Source organism: Marmota monax, unplaced genomic scaffold (assembly GCF_021218885.2).
Source record: "Marmota monax isolate L192 unplaced genomic scaffold, Marmota_monax_Labrador192_F-V1.1 WCK01_AAM20220418_F8-fsc00030, whole genome shotgun sequence".
Lineage (NCBI taxonomy): Eukaryota > Metazoa > Chordata > Mammalia > Rodentia > Sciuridae > Marmota > Marmota monax.
The window spans coordinates 7,735,662-7,758,890 of record NW_026691988.1 but is presented as its reverse complement, the minus strand read 5'-3'; the positions used below and the strand labels follow the sequence as shown (position 1 = coordinate 7,758,890).

The window sequence follows — 23,229 nt, the reverse complement described above, 5'->3', positions numbered from 1 at the left end:
TGAGCATCATTCACTTTGATACTGTGTTAGCAGTCTGTGTCACAGGGTATGGGGCAACGGGTGGAGATACTCAGTGCTCAGAGGAGTCATGGGGCAAAGTCTCATCTACCTGACTTGTAAGAACTCTTAAAAATGTTAACATCTGTAATTCACGTGCTACAGTCAGAAAATTTTAGGACGGATTTTCAAAATAACCAAGTTTTTTTTTTTCAGTCATTGTGAGTCAACCTAACATCCCATTAAGAGGAGTTCTCTTCTTGTGTGAAAGAAATGTACTGAGAACTATCAAAGACAAAACAGCTTGTTCCAATGGAAACCTAATTCTAGCAGAAAGATTTCATGCATGGTTGCAGGTATAAAAGAGAAGAAATTGATAATGCTAAGACAAAAAGAAGAGTGTCCAAGGCATAGTTGATTTGGTCCCTGAATTATTTTGAAGAATCTTTAATGTTCTGATGGCTATGTAAAAATCTCATAGACTGTGGGTGCTCCAGTCACTAGACAGATAAGCCTTTTTATGATTTTAAAAATAAAATATTAACAATATTAAGTATATCCAATCATTCTAGAGAATGAACCTTAAAAATGCAAACTTAGAAACTGATATTCATTGCCACCTTATTTTCTTTTTAGTCAATAAATTCTCATAAAACCTCATCTTAATTAAAATCTAATTCAATTATTTTGGAAGTATTTGCTCTTTTAGTCCTCATCTCTTTTCTATCTTTTGGGGAAAAATGTCAAACTATTGATGGGACTGTCCTCTCCATCAATTCAGTTCAAATATGAATGTGTAAACACACACACACACACACACACACACGTGCACGTGACCACCCTGTTTTCACAGACGCAATTCAAATGCAACTCAAAATGAACAGGGAAGGGAACACAGGTCTTTTAACTTTGTTTAATGTAGTCTAAGTAGAAGAAGCTCAAACAATTTACAGTGTCCTTCAGGAGAAATAGAAATGTAATAGCTTTGGCCTTAGCTAATCTCAAGGAACGGTGCCAGTGAGTAGGGAAAAGGACTGGGTCTGCAGACCAACCATACAAGGCAGTACATATTTCTGTTGTCATGTGGGAAAGGGGGAGAGTGGGTGGGGCAAGATGAGGAAAGATGAGATGGGGGAGGTAAAGGGGTTGAGCTGGCAGATTCATAGTTTGATTTCACAACAGGTATCTAAGCTATACCCAATCACTCTCTTATTCACTTTGCAAGTATGTACTGACTGTGAGGATAACAGCAGCAAGAAGCACTTCCTGTCTTGGTCCCTGGGTTTTTTTTTCAGGTACCTGGACCTATATAGCTCTGTTGCCTAGATCCTGGCTTTCAGAGTGAATTACATCTGGTCTTCTTCCATTGTTGCTATTATTTTTTGTTTTTCTAAAGAGAGGAACCAGGGTTCCAGCTGGTGTCAGACCTCTACCCTGGCTCTTAGGTATCTTAATCTATGCTAAATTGACTGTTTCTGAGAGTTTTGCCAACTCAAGTGTTGAGATCAAGGTGGTAGGAAGACCTACTTGTCTTTCCTTGTTTCCCCCTTTCTAGTGAACATGGCCTCCTGTTCTTTTCCACATTGCACATAACTCTACAGTGTGTGACCCTGGCCACCTCTGACTGTAGCCTTTGCAGGATTCCAAAACATATCTTCTGATTGTGAAAGATCATAAGTGGTGGTAGAGGACACTTATTCATAATTTCATATTTGAGTGTGTCTACTTTTTATAAAACAGCTGCAACAATAAAATCTCTAAAATAACCCTACATGCCTACTGAGGTTTACAAAAACTGGGTTTCACTACCAAATTTTGCTTAAAACTTAGTGCCTTATCTACAAATGGATATAAGAGCAGAAATCACCTTATCCATTGCACTGGGATCTTATAAGAAGACCAAAATGTGAGCTATTTTAAAACCAAAATGTGATACAAAATTTAATATTATTATTTTTAAACTATAAGATACCATACTTGACAATTTACCTAAACTCAAATTTTAGCCAGGGATCTATTGGAAATCTTAAAAGTCAAACCCACCCCTTGAAGTCAACATCCCTTTGGAAATTTGCCCTCCTCATGGAGATACAGGCATTGAGGAAATCAAAGATAGGGGTAGCAGGTAGAGGGTATTGGGGAGTGGTCCTTGGGGATAGGGAGTGAGGAATTTAAGAGTGGAAAAGCAGAATAAGGTGGACAAAATTGTTGACCTGTGAACGAGCATAGTTAGATAAAAGATAATGTACGTGTGAACTTACTAGAAATGGCTCACTAAGATAAATATTATTTATAAGTGCATTTTGGAGATGTAACATCTCATGAATTACATCTAGGTTGAAGCCTGCATGATCTTTACTGTGGGTTATTTGGTGCTCCAGTTAATACTGTATAGGTTTTGGCAATGGAGAATTGTGCTTCCGGAAGTCCACAATGATTAATGGGTGTGTCTGATGTTCCTGCTCTGTGTCCTATGCTCTGCTAGGGAGCATGTGTCTTCAGGCTGCCTGCTGGCCTCATTTCCCTAGATAAACTTAAAAGCCTCACATTATTTGTTGGGGTCTTTATTCCTCAAACATTTTTAGAATTTTGATTGCTTATCAATTTGTACATTTAAAAGAAGTATATTGTGCAAAACCAAATATAATGTATAACAAGGGACCCAAAGTCTGAAATATGTTTTTTTTTTTCTTGTTTCTTTCTGTACAAGTGAGATGGCTGACTTCTGAAATTTCTCAGGAATTATGCTGGTCTCAGAAGACCCCAACGAGTATGGAGGACAGACAATCCACAAAGGGTTGCTGGATGAGGGCTTTTCCTCTTAATATAATAAAAGTAAACAGGCCATTAATAAGATACAGAAAGATTATTGATGCAAACAACATAACAAAATGGAAGTGAAAAAATAATAAGGAATAAAGCCTTCTAACAGGACCTACATTTGCCCTTGGTATTCAACTTACCCTTTATGTGAAAGGATCTCAAAGTCATTTTGAAAGAAGGAAATTTCAACTGCTCCATGTGTATGGAGTATAATCCTGCTGCCTCTTCAAATGATTATTTTTTTCTCTTTTGGTTTTCTCTTATTACCTCCTGGGAGTTATGAATTTCATGAAATATCTATGCCAACAGGTGTCTCTCAGATGCTATTCTGTTTCTCAGATATTAATATGCAAAGAATAACCAGGTAATCCATTAAAATGCAAGATTCTAATTTGGCAGATCTGGGTAGGGACCTGAGACTTTTTAATAAAAAACTGAGACTTTGCATTTCTAACAAGTTCCCAGAGGATGACAAGGGTGTTGATCTGTGACTATATTATGAGTGACAGGCCTAGAGGTCTACCATGTGACAGCTATTTTCTGCTTGTTCTGTATTAGTCATTTATGAAAGAAAATGCAGCAGAAGACCCATTCTTTACAGATACACCTATTAGAATTGAGAACAATTATACTGGCTGGGGTCAAGCACTTTCAAAGGAAATAAACAATCAGAACTGCTACATAAGAACGAGGGCTGTATCAAGGAATATTCATGACATTGAACCACTGCTTGGCTTTTTAGTTTTATTTATTGTTTCCCTTATGGATTAACTTTAAAGATAAGATTGAATATTAAGTGTAAGCCACTGTGGTGAACATATATGATCACTCTTAAAGAACCTTATTACTAAGTTTTTGAAAGTCTGTTCTCATCAAATGTCAAACAAAACTTGGCCAATTTTGCCATCCCTTTTCAGCATTTTCTTGCACCCTGTCACCATTTCCAGAATGGCTGGAGTACAGGAAAGGCTCTGAGGCTTCAATCTTCATCATTGGGATACTCTCACCAAGACCAGCTTCTTCATTTAATTTATTATACATTATGCAAAGTGGTCTTTGGAGGAAGCCTGGTAATCTTTCCCTCTGTAATATTCCAGGCATGAATGAATGGTGACCAGATGATTCCACAAAGAAATAAAGATGGGAAAAAGTCTTTCATGGCATTGTAGCCAGTGGCCAATGCTGCTGCTGACTCAGAGAAATGCACCACAATGCCATTTCTCATGTTTTGCCTTAGCAAAACACAGACATACAGAAAGCACAAAAGACAAAATAAACTCTACAACAGGCCACACTTTTTAACAGGTATCTCCTGGAAGTCATGCTGCCCCTCATGCAGTATTTGTGAGGTGCCAGGAGCCAGAGGCATGTGAAATCAGCTGGAAGACGAGGGTAATCAAGAGCATGAGGCTAGAACACCCCCACATTTATATGATTAAAAATTTGTACAGTTAACTAAACAAGAACGCTTAGAATAAATGAAAGCATCTGTTGGTAATTGGAAACACAGTTTGTTATATTTTTTTCCCATTGTCTTCCTTGGTTCTCTCTAAGGCTAAATGCTTCACTATGGTTACAAACACCTATATTCCTGTTATCCAGCTGAACAACTAAAAAAAAAAAACAAGAAAGAGGAAGCTGGAAGATATTGTATTAACGATTAATATACATCATCTTATCATTTCAGATAATTTTAGAAATTGTCCTCTGTGGTGGCAGGAGAACTGAGAGTGAAAATAAAGGGAAGGCCATTTAATACAGAGAATATAGATCATGCTCTGCAAAGTGTGGTGTGGGGATTCCCAACAAATCATTTTTTGGTTTGCTATATAATGTTGCTAGAAGAATAACAGCACTATACCCAAAGAAAGAATGCATAGCACATTGGAATACTTTACAGCATTGATGTGTGTATAATACCTTTGCATCAAAAGATTCTCTACGAATTTCCTTTTGGTAATTTTCTTTTTCACCCCCCCTTCCCTAGTCAAAATCAAGTGATATTTTGTTCCTTCTGTTCTGTAAATTACCTAAAAAGATTGTGCATCTTTCTGTCTCTAGGATATGGAAACCAACTGGTTCTGTTCTATTTTCTTATTTGAATCTCTGGGTCTTTCTTTGTCTTCCATGTCCCCTTCTTGAATCTATCCTGTGGTCTGCTGGTAAGACTTCTTGCACACCTTGTTCTCTGATATATCTTTGCATTTGACATTGACGTTCTCTCACCCACTTAAATGCAAAGTGAAATCTACTGACCTTTGGCTTGCATACATTCTGTATCTTGCTGCTCTTTATGTTTGTATGTCTAAATTATAGTATCAGGGCTCAACTTCAGAAGTACATCCACAGACTTTTAATCAATGCCTCTTTAATACTGTTACTACTACCCCGACCTTGCCTTCAAACTTTGAGGAGTTGGTTGATTGAGCTGTCATTAAGATATTCAACTCTTATTAACCATTAAAGAAACTTCAGTTAAGTCCTGTTTGTCTTTAAATATTGTTGTATTGTGGACTGGACATAACAAAATCATGTCATTTTCAAATATGTAACATATGAAATGTGATGGCAACTACTAAGATTAATTTAACATAAAGAAAATTATTATTTACAAAAACAGTCCCTTTTGTGGGGCATTCAACTTTCAAAAATAGGCTCCCATTCACCAAGTCACTCGAATTTATGTCAAACACACACCCAACATGCCAGATGCACTCAGATACTATGAATGGCAGTGGAATAATGGCTTCTGAAGATGTCCACATCCTAGGACCTTGGAACCTTTAAAGATGTTGGGTTACACAGCAAAGGGAAATTCAAGTAGCTGAAGAAATTGAGGGATTGTTATCAGCTGGTATTCCACTAGGGAGAATGCCTGGATTATCTGAATGGGCCCAGTGTAACCCTGAGAGGTCTTTGTATGAAAGAGAAAGGTAGGAGAATCAGTGGCAGAGGGGTGTGCTATGAGAAAGACTCGGCTTGCTGGCTTTGAAGATAGCAATGTGCCCACAGCCAGCAACAATGGATCCTCCAAAAGATGGAAAAGATGAGAAAATGCAGTTTCCCTTTGAGTTACCAGAAAGAAACACAAAACTGGGGAAACCTTGATTTTGGTCCAGTGGGATCCATTTCAGTTCTTTAGCCTTTAGAACTATAACATAATAAATCTGAGTTCTTTTAAGTTATTTTAAGTTTATGGCAATTTGTTGTAATAACAACAAAAAATGAATATATTATGTTTTTGCTAGGAGTGTCTCCCTTGTTGGGACATCTTTTTCCATTTGTTAAACCCAGATAAAGTCTCATTTGGTTCCCTGCCTCAAAAATAATCTTCTGTTTAAATTAAGCAGTACATCTTATCCATTTTATTTATCGGCAATGCAACTTTATTTCTACCAGTATTTTCCCCTGGTGCTCTGGCCTGTCTTTTAATGTAGACTTTAGAAGTTACTTTGTAACTTGAATTATAGTGATGTACCCTTTATTCATTCATTAGCTACCTATTATTGAGCCTGCTCCATACCAAGTGTTCAATATATAAAATACATGATTCTTGACCTGGAAATTGTTTACAATTTTAGTTGAGAGACAGACATAAGCACAACTAATTATAAAGTACAGTGAATTGTAGTGTTATACTATAAAGGTGGATATAATAAGTCTCGATTAGTGTTTGCTATTATAATGATGATAATTAACTTTTTTCATTAAATGTTTCTCCATAGCATGAAACTAAGACAATGCCTTAGAAATTGCTACTTGAACTTTTAAAAATTATGTGCAATGTACTATGACATCAAATCTGTACATAGCCAGGAAAATATATTTTTACTGATTTTTTTATTTAATAGAATTTTTAAATGTTTAATGATTTAAAAACTTCTAAAGTATTCTTACTTTTTTTCTTAGGTGAGTTGATATTATTTTCCTAGCCAACTGTCGGCTTAAGAAAAGTTCTTTTCCCAACAGAGCAAAGAAAGAGGAATCAACACTGCTTGTGTTTTAAGGGAGTTTAGAGATACATGATTTCTATAAGAACATGCCTTGGTCAGCTTGGGTTGCAATATTAAAATACCATTGGCTGAATGGTTTAAAAACATAAATTAATTGTTCATAATTCTGGAGGCTAGACAGAGGTCAGGGTACCAAAGGTCAGGGTACCAAAGGTCAGGGTCAGGTTTTGGTGAGGCTTCCTCGCTTGCCTTTCTGCTGTACCCTCACATGCCAGAGAAAGAGAGGAAGCAAGTTCTCTGGTGACTCTTCTGACAAGGGTGCTAATTACTTCTCGAAGGTCCCATCTCCAGTACCATTGCATTGGATTAAGGTTTAAACATATGAATTTTGGGGGGACACAAGTATTTGGGTGGTAGCACATATTGTTTTCTAATTTTGTCAATAGTAAAGCATGATCTGGACAGCAAAGCTTTGGGTTCCCACAGTCCTGAGTGCAGACACTACCTCTGTATCCTTATTTACCAGACACAGTGCTAAGCTTTTCAACTATACAAAATTTCTCATTTAATCCTTACAAGAATTTGAAAGAGGTAGATACAACATGAAAGTAACTTACTGGAGATTCAGATCCTATGAAGCTTCCAAGGGTGATAATAACCTTTTAATACTATGCTATATATACTGTGTGTGGTTGCAATAGTGTATAAAACAATAGGAACCATGCTTAATTTATAGCTTAACTGTATCTGGTTGTATCATTAAACTAAAAAGTGAGATGGGCTATAAAAGAAAGAATAATGGTGACACCCCAGCATCTTTTTCTAAAGCTGTTATGGCTTGGATATGAGGTGTCCCTTCAAAGCTCCTGTGTTAATACAGGAATGCTCAGAGGTGAGATCACTGAATTGTGTGAGATGTAACATAAAGAATACCCCCTGGTTTGAATGGACTGACTGTGTAGTAACTGCACGCAGGTGGGATGTAGCTGGAGGATTTGAGTCACTGGGGGTGTGACCTGGAAAGGTTCACCTCCCTTTGGCCCTACACCCTTTTCTCCCTCTTTTTTGCTTCCTGGCCACCATGAGCTGAGCATTGCTTTCCATCACACCCTTCCACCATGATGTTCTGCCTCACCTTGGGCCCAGAACAATGGACTTGCCTGACTAGAGACTAAACCTCTGGAACAATGAGCCAAAACAAACCTTTACTTCTTAGAGTTGTTCTCATTGGGTATTCTGGTCACAGAATCGCAAAGCTGACTAACATAGCTATTCTTCATGGCAGGATTACCTTGTGTTCCTCAAGTCAAAATCACACCTTCATTGTCACTATGGTCATGAATGTTACCATCACGGTGGACTTCAGAACCTTGCCAGAGCCCTCATCAAAGAAAGTGCTGAAGGAAGTCTTCCTCTCTCAGCATGACCAAAGAGAAATAATATGTTATGCATGGACATTTAAAAAAATTAAATGAATGTATCTGGTCTCCGTTCAGTAATGGAGTGGTTTCTTCAAATCAAACCCTACATTATCTATGACTTTATTCCTTAGGAGACACAAACTTGATTGACCCATACCATCGCTGTGATTGCCATTGCTGCACACTGTAACTACTGGGGTTAGTGATGGAAGACCATCAGAGTTGTTTTTATGTTATGTAAATAAAATTGCAGCAGCAACTTTGCTGCCTCTGACCTTAATTCCTGGGTCTGAAGAACCAAAGAATGATGACGTGGAATTGGTGAATGGCATCCACAGACTTTCCCAAGATATAGAACAGATATTTTCCTTTTGGAGCCATTGAGTAAGGCAGCTTATAATATCTCAGTGCCAGCTGCATCTGTGTTTTCTAAACAGCTTGACCAGAAATGGAAAGAAAAAGAGCCTTAAATGTTTCCAAGTGTTAAGGAAATGACTTGGTTCACTTTTTGCATGGACAACATTACTTGTGGGGAATTTGGATCTGGCCCCCAGCTGATGTCTGTCCTGGGGTAGAAGATGCATAGACGAAGCTGAAGACAGTCATGTGTCCAGTGGAACAGATGTGTTTGCTGCCTCAGTTACTTTCTTTGGTTTTACAGGGTAAATCTGATTACTAAGGAACTTATATTTACAGACTTTTTTACTGGGCAAGTATAAATCTATAAAGTCGCCATCACTTTTATGATACTCCTTCCTTTTAAAGGTGTTGCAGAATGATCGAAGGGCTTGACTCTTTAAGTGATATGCCTAATGGAAGGAAAAAATAAATCCTGGGGCAAATCGATCTGACATTCAAAAGCTTCAACAACTTTTTGAATTCTTTCTTCCTGTCCCCAGTAATAATTTACTAATACACTCATTTATCACTTGAGTTAATAGTAAATACTCTAAATTTTCACCTAACTCAATCTAATTAAGCCTAATTATTTCATTTGTTGCTCTGTACATACTAAACACAATTTATGCTTTGTTTTATTTAGCATTTGATTATATTCTGTACATTCTGTATTTCATCTTTATGATATTAGATTTTATGAGTTCAGGTATTTGTTTCTTTGATATCTTCCTTACAGCACCCCCTAAAGTAGTCTAGATTACAGTGTATGCTGAATTAGCACAGAGAGCTCTGTGTGGGATAGCCACAGCATTTTTGGGAAACCTCAGAAGGGTTACTTGGTGTTGCAAAATCCAGACTCCTTTTGACCTAAACCATATTTTGGTTTTCTTGAAATTATTGAAGGGTTATAACTTTTCCCCATTAACATGGTTGGTAAAGTCACGTTTTCCCCCAAGAGCACAACGTGCAAATAAAAGAGATTGGTATGAAAATCTACTTGGGGTTTTACCCCTTTGGTTCATCATTCTTATTTCTAACCTCTTGGTCAAACATGCCACTTCCACCTATTTTCCTCAACCTGGCATTTCTTGGGGGCTTTTGGGAAAAGTATTCAGAAACAAAAGAAAATGTACCAAAACAAGACTGCTTTTACTCTCCAGTAGAAAAAGGCGGTTGAATAAAAGAGTTTTGGGGGCAATTAAGTGGATTAAATGAGAGCACAAGTGGGAAGCACACAGGACAAGGCCAGGCACTAAGTAGGTATTCAATAAAATCCAGCTATTATGGTCTCTTCCAAGTTACCTGTCTCTTCTCTATGGAGTTGGTATCAATGGCCCCTTCAGCCCTATATGCCACTAGTAGAACCAGCAGGTGTGGGATGAAGGTGACATATGAAAGGGAAAAGATAGGAGAGATGAATGTAAGAAAAAATAAAGAGTGTATGTTTGTTACAAAGTGGTCAAGGAGCTAAACGAAAGACAAGATAAAGATTAAAAGAAAATAAAGAGAAAAGAAGAGTACAGATTTCCACTAACAATGATCTGGAAGTTTACCCCAAGACATGGAGGAGATAGGCTGCTGGCCCCTTGGCCTCCATATTGGTCTACTGCTGTCTCTTTACCTCATATTCTAACTTTTTATTTATTTATTATTTATTGGTACTAGGATTGAACTCAGGGGCACTCAACCACTGAGCCACATCCCCAGCCCTATTTTGTATTTTATTAGAGACAGGGTCTCACTGAGTTGCTTAGCCCCTTGCCATTGCTGAGGCTGGCTTTGAACTCACGATTCTCCTGTCTCAGCCTCCCAAGCCACTGGGATTACAGGTGTGTGCCATGACACCCATCTTTCATGTTCTAACTTTTATCACGTGTTACAGGTCATCTGGAAGGCCCTCCAGATCCAATTTTACAAACTATAGTCTGAAATTATTATTTTCATTTCTATAGTGTGATCTAAATAGCCACCAACTGTGAAAATTGATTTAGTTTCTCCCTAGAACTCTGTAAATCCGTTGTAACATGCTATAACAACATTTTTTAGAAATGCAATTTTTTTTTCTAGCTCTCCTTCTAAGGATGCAGTTAGTGAATTATCAAGGGCTTTCTTGGTGAGGCATTGTCATCTATAAGCTGGCCTCTTAAGGACATTGCAAGAAGCCTGGTCCTGGCTGGTAAACAAAGCACTTTGGAAACTCCTTACCTTTTCAGGCCTTAAGAACATTATTTAGGGCATTAAAGTAGCAATTTTCTAAATGATGTGTTTGTGGCCTGAAAAAAGTAATGCAACTCCAGAAAGCCTTCCACCCCCCCCCCCCCAGGGGGTGGCCATGGAATGACTGCTATAATGAGAGAACTCAGAAGTTTCCTTTAAGAGTGTTAGTTGATTTGGGCACGGGGAGAAATTGTAGAAGCTGACAGTGTCAAAGAAAAGCAAGAAATGATTTTCTTTTTTGTTAGGAGAAGGATTGAAAATGAAAGGTGCTCTGTCCAAGGGGCAGAGGAAGCCAGTGTTACTGTTATGGAAGAGATCATAATGGCTGGATTTTTTCTGAACTGTCATTTCTCAGCCCTTCTGATGAAGAGTGGAGAAAGAGTGTTGGTGAGGTTAGTGTGGGTGTGGACTGGGGGACAATCAGGAGATCTGGCGGTCTCTATTACATCAAGGATTCAGATAGAATTGATCCCAGGGCTCCTAGGACTCTGCCAGGTCTCAAAGGTAAGATTCCAGTTTAGGGGGTCCTAGGAAGTCCCTGAGCTTGTCAAAGTGGCAGTGTCCTGCTTTGTGGACAATGTCTTGGATCTTTTGCACTAAGAGAAGAGTCTGAGGCAAGTGTGATGTTACTAGTTTAACTGCCAACCAGAGCAGGTTATTCATCAGGTATAGCAGGTGCCTGTTCACTGCATGAATGACCATGTACCTCGAATAGCCTCACATGAATCCAAAAAACAAACCCATGATCCGAGGAACAAGCAAGAGTCTCAGAAAGCAGTGACCTGATGGAAACTTGGCCAGCATGGAACTACACTAATAAGTAGCTATCTGGGGGGAAAAAAGGCTTCAGACTCCCCTGGCACAGGAGTAAGATGAAAGAGTGGGAAAGACCCTAATGAATGAACTAGGTTACTATTCTGAAAGATGAAGATGGGCAGAGTGACAGGGACTCCATAAGCAAAGGAGAGGGTGGCATGAAATGAGATTTCAGTCCAGACAATGTTGGGCTGTGGAGACTAGAAAATGTTTTTGGATGTCCTTCCAGTGTGATGACAAGCCATTAGAAGGTTTCAGAAGAAGAGTGACATGATTTAATATAGTTTTCACAAGACCACACTGGTAGCTCTGTGGAGAAGGGATTGTATATGAGCAAGAGTTGAAACAGAAATTAACCAAGAGGCTAATAAAATTCAAGAAAGAATGACGGCTTAGTTAGAGCAGTAGCAGTGAAACCAATGGAAAAATAAACAGTTTCAGAAAATATTCTGGAGGTGGGGTTTTTAGATGGTATCCATGGATTGGTGGGTGAAGAACAGAGAGCTGCTAGGGTCTAATGTTATTTGTGGGGATGGTAAGAAATATATTCAGATATATTTAATAAAAGAGTTGGTTGGATAATGTAAGTTTGGGATGACTTTTAGATACCAAGTAGATATCAGGTAGGGAGTCTGAGTATGGAGTATAGAGGAAAAGTCAGTCCTTATATAATTATTTGGAAAGTTTTTAAATAAAAGCAAATAAACATCAAGCTAGTTCAGTCTGGACTCAGCAACTCCAAATCAATTCTTAGAGAATTAGGCATGAAGCATGAAGGATAAAGAATGGGAAAGAGCTATACCTCTACTCTTAGAAACTATTTCTAAAGGGGAGGCAGGTTAAAAATCATACTGTTGATAAAATGTGGTAAGTGGAGATAAATGTGGTGATATAGGACATATAAAGAAAGCTTCACTAACTAGTTATGCCTGGAATTGTCAGGGACTGTAGAGACAAGAGGTGACCTGAAAGTCATTGGATAGGAACAGTTTTCTTATAACTCCCTTCCTCTTAGTATGGGTGCTTACTTAGAGATCGTAGTGAGCAGATGGGGTTGGTTGCAGAAGTGTTAAATGGACAAAAAGTAATTTTTCAGCCTTTAGAGGCCCTGTTCTTAAGCAAGGCAACAGTAACCCTGGGACTCAGCAGTTTGCTATGTGAAGAGTGGTTTGCTTGTGATCAGTAGTCTCCTGCCTTAGGGACATGGAATGATGATAAGGAATCAAGGCCCAGGAGAATCTTCCTTCAGTATATTTAAAGGTTATATTACTATCTATTTCAACATATTAGGTGGTTTAATTTATTCATCTACAAGTATTTAAAACATAAATATGTATATGCATGCATGTGTCTAAGTAAAATATTAAAATATTTAGCTGTGATAAGATTATGTAGGTCATCAAAAATGTTCAATTCTTTGTTTGAACTTTAATTCTATCAACTCAGCTAGACGGTGAAGCAAGAGAGTAGAACAGGACTCTCCAGAAATCATTCCTCCTTCCACTGTAGAAACATCAATTTGAACAGCTATCCACATGCAAAAATACCTTCTTAAGAGCTCAAGAAATCAGGTGAGAGACCCCAATGCCTGGTCATAGCACAATAATAGGAAATGATGCATTGAAGAGGGTGATTATAAAACTCATTGAAATAATATTGTTACTCTTTGTTGAACAGAAACTCCAATTAATTGTGGTTAATAAAAAAAGAAAAAGGAACAAAACCATATTCGGTGGTGCCTGAATATCACAGGGTCAACTCTAATATATCATCAACTTGGTGGCTACCACTTTTCTTTCTCTTCTTCACTTCTTAGTTGAACTACTAAGTTGTCAACCATTCAATTCCTTTATTACTTATTCTAACTATTTGTAAAATTAAAAATATTTTTTTCAGGGAATTAATTTCATACTTATTTGAAACAATGGAATTCTTACAAAGCACCTGTAATTTACCAGAAGAAAATTAGTTAACTGTCCTTTCCTTGAATCACTTTACTTGTTGAACCATTTATTCCAAAGCAAAATCATCTATTAACCTCAGAAGCAGGTCAGTGTTAATAAAGTGCTGTGCATTTCTCTAGTGTTTACTTTCAGGATTATATTTTAAAGATTCCACTTCTTTGTATACCTATTGATTCCTTTGAATTGTATAAAAGCAGAAATTGTGTTTTTATGAAAGTGGAGATTGAGCTGGGTGGATGGCTTTGAGAGGTGGGGAGAAAGAAAGCCAGGCACACACTGCCAGGAGTTAGGGATACTGGGTCAGAAAAAAGTGAACCCGTAGGTCAAGCCCATATTCAGAGGATTAATGATGCAGTATCACCAAAAATTTTTAAGTAAGAATTTGGCTTTTGAGATATATACCTTCAACTAAATATCTTAAGAAACATTGGAACCTTGTGAGACTTCTTTATGGTGATTTATGAGTTCATATTTTGGGGGGATAAAAATCATACATCATTTTTATTGTTAAATCATAAAGAGGTAACAAAAATCAAAGCAAAAATTACAGGGTAAGGCTTAACAAAACGACGAGGAGCATCAAAGGAAGCGAAAATTGCCCTGTATTAGGCACAAGGCAACATGAATTAATGAACAAGGGAAGGGTGAAGATAGAACAGTGAGCATATGCTGAAGATACTAGGGGAGAGGGTCTGGTGAAATTTTGATATTAGGCAAGCACCTAGGTAAAGAATAATGGGATAAGATTTCTAAACCCCACTATGGGCTTAAGAGTCATCATCACCAGGGCTGGGGATGTGGCTCAAGCAGTAACTTGCTCACCTGGCATGCCTGGGGCGCCGGGTTCGATCCTCAGCATCACATAAAAATAAAATAAAGATGTTGTGTCCACTGAAAACTGAAAAATAAATATTAAAAAAATTCTCTCTCTCTTTAAAAAAAAAGTCATCATCACCATTGGTGCTGTCTCTGTCATTCTCTCCTCCCTCTGCCTCTTTTTCATGATCCTTGATCAACGCCAGCTGGTCATCCCCTCTGTCTTCATTGTCATCATCATCCAGTAGGTCCTCTTCCTCAGCAGAGGCATCTGCACCCCACGCAGACTCCATCTTCACATTAATTTCATCTTTCTTCAGGGAACTGCTGCTCTGCTCCTCCTCTAACTTATCATTCTTCATCTCTACTGCTTGTTTGCTCTGCTCCTTTTCAATTTTTTTCCAGGTTTTCCAGAAAATAGTTGGGTCAGCTCCTTCATAATGGCCTGAAGGTTATCTCCTTTCAACTTTCCAGACTTGGAAGAGGATCTCCGTTGTCCACTCTAAGAATTGAAGCCACTTTTGCCCCTTCTGGAGGTGTTCCTGATACATGCTGGCGTTTAGAGGGCACTACAGCCTTAGCCATAGGAGGAGGAGGAGGAGGAACTCGTGCTAGGTGACTGTGCATCCTGTCGTAATAATCACGTTGGAAGTCATAGTCCAGGTCAGAAGAGGAGCTGAGTAGAGGGCACAGAGAAGAATGTTCTGTATTGATCTGTTCATCTCCACTGCAGATTGGTTCACACCTGCTTTTCCTCTGTTCACTTTGGGCTCTGCAGCCAGATTGATATCTAAAACGTGGCCAGCAATCATTCTGCCATCCTCTCCTGCTACAGCAGCCCGGTCATTTCTCTCATTAACATACTGGTCAAAGGCAAAGTCTTGATGGATGCAACAACCCACAATTTTGCCATACTTGGAGAAGATTGCGTCCACATCAGACTTCTTGATCAGCAAAGCGTTGAGATTCCCAATGAGTACACGGGAGTTCATGCAGCATGGATCTATCTTGTTGGTAACATTGCTAGCATCGTGTTTGATAAGGTTCCTCATAAAGGTGAAAAGAATGTAGCTGAAGATCAAAAAAGTCTCACTCAAGCAAAGTTCCACTAACTTATATATTTCAAGTGATTTGTAACCAGGAGTGCAGAGGGAGAAGAGATTCGATTCTGAATCTCCTACACTGAGATTCTATGTGAAGATGCCCACCATGGCTGCAACCACTTAGCATTTGACCACAAAATGGCCAAGTTCATATTTTTTTATTTGAATTGCTTGTGATGCATGTTATTTTAATTGTTCAGAGTGTTTCAAGATTCTCCTTAGACTTTGAATGTCATGATGGCTCTGACACAGGCTGAATGTTAGTCTTCTTTTTCTGGACTGCACTGGGTTTAAGATAGTTTGCAATGTTGAAGAGTTGATCTCATTTCTAGTCAGGTTAATCATAATGTCCAGGTGTTAAAACAAGTGGATGATATTTATATTTTTAGCCAAGATCACCCAGGGGAAGGGTAACTCAACCCCCAGGGCCCTCAGGAAAAGTCAAATCAAAAAGGAAAATCAGTTTGTCTTTCAAGTTAAATTTTGTCTGGCTCTCATTTATAGGCTGCCCAAGGCCAGACAGGTCTCTGAGCACGGGTGGGGAAGTGTCTCCTGATTTATGTTGAATTCAGTAACCTGCAGCCTGGGACTGAATACATTCTGTTTCATTATTCTGCCCTGTCAGTCATACTGAAATGAGATTTAAATGATTTGTTCCATGTTGCATGAAAAGCTAGACATAAAAGTCAGGAAAAAAAACTATGACTTTTTAAAGCCCCAATTAGTATTTAATACTGTTGAAATTTTCCCTGAGCTATCTTATTCACTGCCATCGTAGTCTCTGATTTCCTAGGGCCATGAAACTAATGTTTGTAATGTTGAAATAGAACACATTTGGCCAACAGTGCTTGAGGTAAGAATACCTAGGAGTGTGTGTGTTTGTGTGTTTCCAGAAAATGTGTTAATGTTCTTCTTGACTATAGGTAGGTTAAAATTTTAACGGTGAAATGTAAAGTTGCTGACTCCTTCTGAAGCCAACCAAGAGTACATTTACCATATAACCAGAGATACTTTGGTACTTAATTGTATGCAGCACCTTCCTTTGGTATAACTTTGATTGCCCAATTCAAAAAGTTACATAAGATAGAAAAAAGCCCATCAAATCCAAAGGTTAACATTTATGTACTTAAGTTACTGATAAAGAACTTAATTTTATCATAAGGTGATTTTACTAGTGATTTTTTTCCCACCAGTATTTCCTATTTAAGACACTGCACCTGAAAAAAGAATATTTGGGTGAAATTAGTTTTGTATGTGAAATGTGTAAAATACTTCTGTTTCAATAACTTTATGATGAGTATAAAAATCTATGCTCAGGGACTCTTTTGTATGTTTCGTACTATTTGCTCCTATGCTAAGTGGCTCCAGGCTGCTATGGTTTTCAGTTTGATGCCAGCATTTGGCAGGTTTTCAGGTCACTTTTACTGTTTTCAAGGCAATGGGTTGTAGCAACCAGTTCCTACCTTCAACTGGATTGCTTTGAATCTTGCAGAGTCTGTGTAAGTAGATAGCCGGTTGGTTAACTATATCTTTGAAGTGCATTGTTCTTGTAAATAAGTAGGCTTAGAGTTAGCTGTTTCTCAGCTACTAGATCTAATTTAGAAATTATACTAGCTATATTTAGAAGAGTTTCTCTCAGAATACTCAGATGAGGACTGGAGTTACTTTGTCCCCCAGCCCCTTTAGAAGTCTTTTAGTTTACTTCTGGCTCTCTGTTCTGTTCCAGAGATTGAACCCCCACAAAGCTCTGCCTAAACTTGGGTAGAGGTATAGCACAAGGAAGTGGCCAGGCCAGGAACTCTGAAGTGAGTCTGTTGCAATTTTGGTTTTGGCATCGTCCTGCTGTGTGACATTGGGCAGGTTACCTCACCTCTTATTCCTTATTTAATCAACTGGAAAATGAGATGAAAGTAAACACTCCCCAGAGTTATCATGAGGATGAAGTGAAGGGTGTGGTACAATGACACCTACTATTTATCAAACACTTATTATGTGCCAGGTACATATTTAGTGTTCATAAATGGCAGTTTTTGCCTCTGTGTCCTTATTGGTTAGATTTTTATGTAATGAGTCTACTCGTTTCTACAGTATTTGAAAAAAATGTGTAAGCCCACACATTTTTTTTTCAAATACTGTAGAAAATAACAAGAAGGTCAAAGGGAATAATCAGAAAGAACCTACCATGTATAGATGATGGTTTAGACATTTTACCAATGTTGTATCATCTAATCCTCTCAGAACCCTCTGTAATAGAGTCTATTTTCCTCATTGTATATATGAGAAAAATAAAGGCCCAGATAGATTGTTTTTTAATTTTTCTGCATATCAGAAAAAGCAGCAAGATGAAGAGAACAAATTTATGACGATTGAGACGTTAATAATCTAGTTAATTTTTTCTTGTTTATTAGAAAAATATAAATCATGTTTTCTTTTTTGGAATTAAAATAATGGAGTTAAAATAGAGATACTAAATTTAAAAATAGAGATACTAAATTCATCTCATTCTGCTTCACGTAGAGGTTCTCATAGATCACTGCATGAGTTAAAGGCTAAATTACTTTGTTTCAATCATAATACACACTGAGGCTTGTTTTTGCTGCCAAAACTGTTCTTTGGTTTAGAAAATTTCCCCTAGGTCATTTTGAAGTATTCCCAGAAAAGATGAAAATGCCAAAAACCTGGTCAAAATTTTTTTTCGAGTATTGCACCAAGAATGGAAAGAATCCGGGAATCAAGAATGTATATTTATCTGGTCACAAGGAGAATAGGGGTTATCCGAATACTGCGGACTTTTCTTCCACAGCTGATCATTTCCCCCTCTTTCTCTTAACTTCATGTATTGTGTGATCAATCTTCCTACCTTTCTCTTATTTTCAAAGCTCTGATTTATTCTCTGGAGGAACAGGCACTTGAAAAACATTTCTTTTTGGGCTTCACCTTTACAAAGGAAGGTGCAAATTAGATGCAGGAAATTTATAATTCTATTTCCATGTTTAAAAAGAAATATCACTCAGGCATTGGTCTGCTCTGTCACCTTGAATCAGAAAACAGCTCCATCTGGTTTATTTAGTTTTTGATAGCTCACACTTCAAAGGAAAGCAAGGGTTATATCCGCTGACAATTGTGTAGCCTGTGCAAGCAAAAATAAAATTCTCTCCTGACCCCTGCAGTGATCAGTGTATATATCCTGAAGCAGGAGAGATCTGATGACGTCTGTAGTGGTTTGCTGACTCCCAGCAGGCTTGAGTTTTCAGTCTTGACTCAGGAAAAAAAAAAAAAAATCTTACCAGCTTCTAGCAAAATTGTGCCCAAGAAAAGATACACAAATACAGTGAAATTGACTCTGGTGCTAGTTTTGGTCTTAACATTATGTGAGTGTGTCTGTTGGCACACACATGTGCAGGCACACACACACACACGTATGTGTCTTAGCTTCAACATCCACCTTTGATGTAAACTTTTGGAATCCCTTGTAGCTCTAATTTTGTGTTTAGGCTTTCAGGAACAATTCTGGCAGCAACTTCCCACAGGCAATTGGCTTAACCATCTATGGATATCCATGTGTACTCCCCAGGGACAGATTTGGTTCTTAATTCATGGAAAAATTACAGAGGACTAATATGTTTCATGTATTAACATTTCAAAGAGTCAGGCTTTGAACAGAGATACAGATCACCAATACTTAATTTTGCCCATAAGTTTTATTCTACCTACTTTCAAAATAACCCCAGTTCTATTTCTAGCCCTGCCTCAGTTATGCAACTGCTGTCTGCTTTGGAAGCCCCATCTGCAATATAGGGATGATAATCCTTTCCACCTACATCATGTCACAGTGGTGTTTTAAGAATAATGAATAGAGGGATGACTGCATGAGCCCCAAGCTTTTTGAAATACAACAGGCTTATAACAGGGCTAAAAGTGACACATTAGATAGAGTTCTATAAAAACTTATAAACTAAAAGTTTCTTAAAAACTATGTAATTAAAATTAATTGAAAAATGAACAAAATATATATGTAGATATCTACAAACAGTAATAATTTGCCCAAATTATTTACATATTTATAATGGAATATTTCCACAGAAAAGCTTAAATATAACATCATGAATATTTTGTACAAGTTAAAATTGACAATGGTTATCACTAATGGTAGTATTGTCAATGATTTCATTTTCTTTTATTAGCTTTCCTATATAATCCAAGTTTCCTAAAATGAATATATAGTCCTTCCAAAATTAAAAAAATTGCAATAAATATATTTTGAAAAACTAACCAGATGAGATAGAAATCATATATACAGAAGATAAAGTTCAGCTCCTTGGGGAAAATTCTTTTAAACTCTAAAAGAATAAGGTTGGGGTGAGACATGAATGAAATAAATGAGTTGTTCCAATTTACTGCCAGTCTAAGTATTTGGGTTGGAACCCAGTTTGCAATTGTAAGAACAGCTCAGAGAGAACCTATCATTAAGAAGAAGAGCCAAGTCTTTTGTATTTGTCCACAGGTTTGTACAATATGTTAGTATCTGGTTAGATGCTGTTAGATCTAGTCTTGTCTATTCAATTTGGCACACTACTGAGTGCCAATAAAAATGATGTATTCATAAAGTCCCAAAGGAAGATTCTAATAAGTAAGTTAACCCTACTCTTTACTACTCCTTTAACCTTAGATTTCTTCAAGTTCTTCTAATATGCTGCAAACTTTTTCAGCTCCAGGTCTTCTCACACCCTCTTTATCTTTCCAGAACACTCTTTTCACAAAGCTAATTTCTACACATATTTTAGGAAAGATTTTGGTGCTTATCTCTTCCACAAATCATATTCTTGTTGCCAAGACAAAGTTTAATGGCTTCCCATGTGCTACTGTGACCATCCATATCCACTCCTGACAGCGTACTTGTCTACGACCTCTGGTATGAGCACCTGGGAGCAGAGAACTTTGTGCCTCACACACAGTAAGTAGAACACACTGGGTAAGAACTACTGTGTCTTCTCACAGTTCAAAAATGCTCCAAGCCACAGGTTATGAGAAGAAAGAAGAAAACCCTAGTCCTGGCCATTGTCATTATGCATGTGTTTTTCTCTTGTAAAAAATGATGAAAAGAGGAAGAAATTTTTAAGATTTATTAGGAAGAAACTTTAATTTAATGTATTGCATAATTTACTTAGTCAAATTTGTTATTCATAAAAAAATACCTTGGCTTGCCTTGGAGAAATGACTACATACACATTGGAATTTTAAAATAAAAAAGATGAAAAAGATTTCTTTTCCCTCTGACTATTGTAATTCTCAAAGGCAAACATTTGTGTTAGTTCTACACATGTTACATCAAAGATAACATGATTTGTGCTTCTTCTTTGAAAAATATCCTACAGCTGTGAGCCATTAGCTTTTGTCTTGCTCTTTTGTTATATTGGATGAGTTCCTTGAATGCTTTATGTCTCCATATTTCTAACTGTGGAATGGGGCTACTTCTGCTCTCCATAGTGAAAGGTAATGTTTAGGAAAAAAATCATGCTAGAATTAGATGTTTGCTATTAATTAAAATGGAGAATTTGCTTTTGCATTATAGTTTATTGTCAGAGTACTCTCTTTAATTAAAGGAATTATATCCTTTTTTCTTTGTTTTTTTCAGTTATATATGACAATAGAATGTATTTTGACATATTGTGTATACATGGAATACAATGTCCCATTTTTCTTATATGTTAAATGACCTCATATATATTTAAATTATATAAATATTTCTTTCTCAATTCCCAGCTAAAATAATTGAACTGCTAAAAACATGTTGTTATTGCAAATACTCACAATAGAATGGAAAATATATAAAACATAATGTTTTTCACTCTCTAATTTTTCTATATCATGACTCTGAATCTACACTCAGCCCTCTGTACCTGCTGACTCTGCATCTGTGAATTCAACCAACTGTGGATCAAAAACATTTAAAAATCATTGTACTGGTATTGAACATACACAGATTTTTTTTTCTTGGCATTGTTCTCTAAATAATACAGTATAACAACTATTTATATAGCATTTATGTTTAATAAGTAATCTATTTTTTTTTTTTTAATTTTTTATTGTGGGTTGTTCAAAACATTACAAATTTCTTGACATATCATATTCCACACTTTGATTCTAGTGGGTTATGAACTCCCACCTTCACCCCATACACAGATTGCAGATTCACATCAGTTACACATCCATTGATTTACAAATTGCCATACTAGTGTCTGTTGTGCTCCGCTGCCTTTCCCATCATCCACCCTCCCCCCTCCCCACCTCTCCCCTCCCCTCCCCTCCTCTCTCTCTACCCCCTCCACTGTATAACCCTGAGGGTCTCCTTCCATTACCGTGCAATTTACCTTCTCTCTCCCTTTCCCTCCCACCTCTCATCCCTGTTAAATGTTAATCTTCTTCTCCTGTTCTTCGTCCCTACTCTGTTCTTAGTTACTTTCCTTATATCAAAGAAGACATTTGGCATTTGTTTTTTAGGGATTGGCTAGCTTCACTTAGCATAATCTGCTCTAATGCCATCCATTTCCCTGTAAATTCTATGATTTTGTCATTTTTTAATGCAGAGTAATACTCCATTGTGTATAAATGCCACATTTTTTTTATCCATTCGTCTATTGAAGGGCATCTAGGTTGGTTCCACAGTCTTGCTATTGTGAACTGTGCTGCTATGAACATCCATGTAGCAGTGTCCCTGTAGCATGCTCTTTTTAGGTCTTTAGGGAATAGACCAAGAAGGGGAATAGCTGGGTCAAATGGTGGCTCCATTCCCAGCTTTCCAAGAAATCTCCATACTGCTTTCCAAATTGGCTGCACCAATCTGCAGTCCCACCAGCAATGTACAAGTGTACCCTTTTCCCCACATCCTCGCCAGCACTTGTTGTTGTTTGACTTCCTAATGGCTGCCAATCTTACTGGAGTGAGATGGTATCTTAGGGTGGTTTTGATTTGCATTTCTCTGACAGCTAGAGATGTTGAGCATTTTTTCATGTACTTGTTGATTGACTGTATGTCCTCCTCTGTGAAGTGTCTGTTCAGGTCCTTGGCCCATTTGTTGATTGGGTTGTTTGTTCTCTTATTGTCTAATTTTTTGAGTTCTTTGTATACTCTGGATATTAGGGCTCTATCTGAAGTGTGAGGAGTAAAGATTTGTTCCCAGGATGTAGGCTCCCTATTTACCTCTCTTATTGTTTCTTTTGCTGAGAAAAAACTTCTTAGTTTGAGTAAGTCCCATTTGTTGATTCTAGTTATTAACTTTTGTGCTATGGGTGTCCTATTGAGGAATTTGGAGCCCGACCCCACCGACTGTAGATCGTAGCCAACTTTTTCTTCTATCAGACGGCGCGTCTCTGATTTGATATCAAGTTCCTTGATCCATTTTGAATTCACTTTTGTGCATGGCGAGAGAAAGGGATTCAGTTTCATTTTGTTGCATATGGATTTCCAGTTTTCCCAGCACCATTTGTTGAAGATGCTATCCTTCCTCCATTGCATGCTTTTAGCCCCTTTATCAAATATAAGATAGTTGTAGTTTTGTGGATTGGTTTCTGTGTCCTCTATTCTGTACCATTGGTCCACACGCCTGTTTTGGTACCAGTACCATGCTGTTTTTGTTACTATTGCTCTGTAGTATAGTTTGAAGTCTGGTATCGCTATACCGCCTGATTCACACTTCTTGCTTAGCATTGTTTTTGCTATT

General features: G+C 37.6%; 1 protein-coding gene and 1 pseudogene across 1 annotated transcript in view; both read right to left on the bottom strand.

Moving 5' to 3' along the window:
* Window positions 1-23,229, bottom strand: part of Pde7b (phosphodiesterase 7B) — a 324,523-nt gene that overhangs the window by 141,727 nt on the left and 159,567 nt on the right. The gene's annotated exons all lie outside the window — the stretch shown is intronic.
* LOC131424415 (heterogeneous nuclear ribonucleoproteins C1/C2-like) lies at window positions 249-21,759 on the bottom strand (annotated as a pseudogene).